Below are 4,541 nucleotides of genomic sequence, written 5' to 3'. Positions count from 1 at the left end.
CTCTGTCTATTTTTCACCTGCACCAAGATTCAGCACATCTTGCTGTCGGCAGAAATCATCGTCATATGCAAATCGGATGTCATCAAGCACATGTTGTCGGCCCCTGTGTTGAAAGGCTGACTCGGCAAATGGATGTTTGCGTTATCGGAATTTGATATCCGGTATCAACCTGCGAAAGCAGTTAAGGGACAAGCGTTGGCCGATCTTATTGCTGAACGAATAAACACGGACGTGGCAGCACTATCTGTGCGTGCATGGGCCATGTTCTTCGATGGATCGGTCTGTGAGGATGGTTGCGGCATCGGCGTGCTACTCGTGTCGCCTCGGGATACAAGGACAGACAGCGTCAGGATACAAGGACGTAGCAGACGGAGCCAATTTTCAGGTGCAGTTCATGGAACCAGATGATTGGAGAGCCGATATCTTCAATTACTTGAAAGATCCGGCTCGGGGGGGCACCTAAACGGATAAGATACAGGGCCATGAAGTACGTCCTGATTGGCGATGACATGTTCTACAGGACTTTGGAAGGGGTACTTCTCAAATGTCTGGGACCAGCCGAGTCCAATCGGCTCTTACATGAGGTGCATGAGGGTGCCTGTGGAACTCACCAATCGGCTCATAAGATGAAGTGGCTGATCAGGCGATCGGGATTTTATTGGCCCACCATGCTTGAAGATTGTTTCAAGTATTATAAAGGGTGTCAAGCATGCCAGAGGTTTGGGAGCATTCAGATGGTACCCGCGTCAGCAATGAATCCTATCATCAAACCTTGGCCATTCCGAGGCTGGGGCATGGATATGATCGGCAAAATTCATCCTCCATCGAGCAAAAACCATGAATGGGTTTTGGCCATCACAGATTACTTCACTAAATGGGTGGAGGCCGTCCCTATGAAGTCAGTAGCATCGAAGGATGTCATCAGTTTCGTGTTGGAACATGTCATTCATAGATTCGGGATTCCCCAGACTATCACGACCGATGGAGGTTCGGTCTTCGTTTCTAAGGAGTTTAGAAAATTCTGCGAGGATATGGGAATCAAGCTGATCCGATCGTCTCCATACTATGCTCAAGCAAATGGGCAGGCTGAAGCGTCCAACAAGAGCCTGATCAAGCTGATTAAGAGGAAAATCGACGAGCACCCTAGACGATGGCATGAGGTATTGTCAGAAGCTTTGTGGGCTTATCGCATGTCGTGTCATGGAGCAATAAAAACCTCGCCATACCAGCTGGTCTATGGACAAGAAGCTGTGTTACCCTGGGAAATCAAGGCTGGGTCGAGACGGATAACATTTCGTAATGATTTAATCTGAAGAATATGCAGCCCTAATGAGCGACAGCATTGAGGATGCAACGGAACTCAGACTATGGTCACTTGAGAAAATCAAGGAGAATAAAGCCAAGGTGGCTCGCGCATATAATAAGAAGGTGAAGCCAAAGGAGTTCCATGTTGGTGATCTGGTATGGGAAGCTGTATTGCCCTTGGGGACTAAGGACAAGGCATATGGTAAATGGTCTCCAAATTGGCATGGCCCGTACAAAGTTGACCAAGTTTTGAAGGGTAATGCATACATGATCGAGCAGTTGGATGGCGTGAAGTTCCCAGTGGCTGTCAATGGTCAGCATCTCAAGAAGTATTTCCCAAGTATGTGGGATGATGGGCAGTGAGATACGGGGGCCGATTTTTAAATTGGCCAGTAAAAAACTTTTTTAGCCGATGCACGGTCATCGACTTAAGAATAAAACAGCCAATGCACGGACATCGACTTGAGAACAAAACAGCCGATGTACAGCCATCGATTTTAGAGTTGCAAAATGTTGTGGTCAGATATCAAGTTACAGTCTGAATTCGAGGAGTGTTTGCTTGGATATCTGTCTGATTTAGGATTTGAGCTCGGCCTTATGGGCGTTTGAGGGTGAAAGGCCGATATGTTGCTATCGGTCCTTGGTGCGTTGACCTACTTTGGCAATCGGAATGATTAAAATTGGAGGACCAAATCGGTGGAGTATTTTTCATTGATTAACAGAAAGATCTTACAAGAAAGAGCCGATGGCTCTCAAAAGGATCATCCGATGTCTAATGCACTACTACTATTGGTCCTGCACTACTTCCTAAATCTACGGGCCGTTGTTGCCCTCGTCGTCGTCATCGCTGCCGCTGGCGCAGCTGCTGGCGGGTTCTTCGTCGCTGCTCCCGTAGCCCTCTACGGGAGCCTCGTCTTCCTCGTCGTCATCGTCGTCGTCCCACCAGGCGCGGAAGCGCTTTGCCGGCAGATATTCGTCGGAGGAGGTGTCGTCCTGCTCTTCCTCCTCCTCGTCGGAGGAGGTGAAGTCGTCCCAGGAGAAGCGGTCGTCCTTGCTCTCCGCCTCCTCCTCCCCGTCGACGAGGAATTGGAGGTCGTCCTCTCCGTCGGTCAAGGACTTGTCATCCTCGGACCAGACGGAGGAATCGTGGTCCTCTTTGTCCCACGTCGTTGGGGCGAGGATGTCGTGCACCGCCAACGAGCCCCACTCTGGCGTCGGCTCACGAGAGGGAGACGATACGTAGGAGAGATCTGATGTGGCCGAGGAGGAGGAGGAGGAAGAAGACATGGCTACAGAGGAAGGGTTTTTTTTGCCGATGGCTAGTACTGAGAAAGAGGATGAAGAGGCGAACTGTTCGACGCGGTTAAATAATGGGATATGGGGGAGTTAATGTTGCAGCAGTTTCCGAGGAAGTGGTGCCAAAGAACTGTCAAATCGTGCAGAGAAGTTGAGAAGGCAAGGCGTCATGATGAAGGATACTGCGACGGTTCTGCTCTGCCACGACATGACCCGACGAAGAAAAAGCAGAATGATTTTGGAATTATCATTTCCAAAACCAGGGGGGCATGTGTTATCACCAGAATTTGACCGGATCAGAGGTGGGCCGCGATTAAGATGGGCTTGAAGAATATACACGGAAGATATACATGAATCGGCCTTGTATACAAAGTTTGGGCTAGTTTGCCCGTGTATCTGTAAATATAGTAGGATACGTGTCGGTTAGATAGAATTTGGTTCGTGCACGGTTGGGATTATTCCCACGTTAGAAAGTCTACGGACTATAAATATGTATCCAGGGTTATTGAGAAAAACAACAATCACGTTCACAACAAATCAATCTAGGCGCATCGCCACCCCTTGTTTCGAGGGTTTCTCCCGGGTAAGCAACATGCTGCCTAGATCGCATCTTGCGATCTAGGCGAGACGCTTATTCGTTATTGGTGTTGCTCGTGCTGAAGCCTTTTTGATGGCGAGCAACACCTTTATCTTAGGTGTTTTGGGGTTGATCACAATGCTTTCACGATGCAATTGTTTAGTTACGCTACCCCTTGATATCTAGCTGCCCTTACACCTATCTCAGGTGTAGGGGCAGCATCTTGCTTAATCGTTATTTAGTAGATCTGATCCGTTATAGTTGCTCCTTGTTCCTCAAGAATTGGTTTGATATCTGTATGGTTAGGCCTTATAAACGGGTTGAACGATCCGGTAGTGCGTGAGGTGTGGTTTATTAAGCTCTAGAGGGATTGTTCTGGGGATCAACTTTACGTTGGTTTTTAGGCCTCTTTAGGGCTGGTTTTCCGTTATCTTACGTATCTGCTAGGCTCAACTACGCATAGGATGTTCCGATTATACGGTGAAAACCCTAGACTATCGTAGATTAGTTTAGCTTGATATTGATAAAGCATGATCCCCATGTCCTTATAAATCTAACATGAACCATGGGGCAATCGGCTCTTTGAGCCGATCCACAGAACAATTTAAGAGCCGATCGGGGCTCGTATTTAATGTTTACGTGTTGGCCATGCAGGAAATTAGTCGAAGCAATCCATCACCTTCCTGACTAGGTATAGGTCAGGTGGCACGCCCTCGTAAGCACCAGGACGCGTGTACCAGAAGGCTTTGCGGGCCGTCGCCTGAGGGACCAGGGTCAGCCGCAATCCTGGGAGCCTCCTGGCTCTACGGTGTTGCCCGTCGCTGCTCGCCGGTGGGTTTCTGACCGCAACAGCTGCAGCGGCGGCCGCCAGCCTGCGCTGTTCCAGCTCGGCGTCGACAGCCGCATGGGCCGCCCGCTCCTCCTCTGCTTCCTTCTCCGCTTCAGCCAGGGCCGCGGCATCCCTGACCGGGTGGAGGAGGTCGGTGCTGTCGTCGGAGTCGAACCCATCGTCGGAGCTCGAGGCCGGGGGAGGTGGAGTGGGAGGTGAAGGTGGAGGTGGAGGCGCGGCAGCCAGGCAGTGTCCGGCGCTGCTCATGGTGGATCTGCTAGGGCTGAGCAGAAGCGGCGCTACGGTAGCGGCGGCTAGGGTTTAGGAGATGAGATGCTTGCGCCCCTGTTTATATAGATCGGAGACAGGGCGACGGCCGCGCCACGCGGGGCATCGCCATTACTATGCGCGGCACGCGAGGCTTCGCCATTAACGCGGCCGCAGACTGCCGAAGCGACGCCTCGATGCCAGTACTGGCGGAGAAGACGCATCGACGCTGCGCACGCTCGCGGAAGCCGAGGCACGCCATTAACG

This window comes from Lolium perenne, chromosome 4 (genome assembly GCF_019359855.2).
Source record: "Lolium perenne isolate Kyuss_39 chromosome 4, Kyuss_2.0, whole genome shotgun sequence".
NCBI classification, from domain to species: domain Eukaryota; kingdom Viridiplantae; phylum Streptophyta; class Magnoliopsida; order Poales; family Poaceae; genus Lolium; species Lolium perenne.
Note: the sequence above shows the minus strand (reverse complement) of the source record.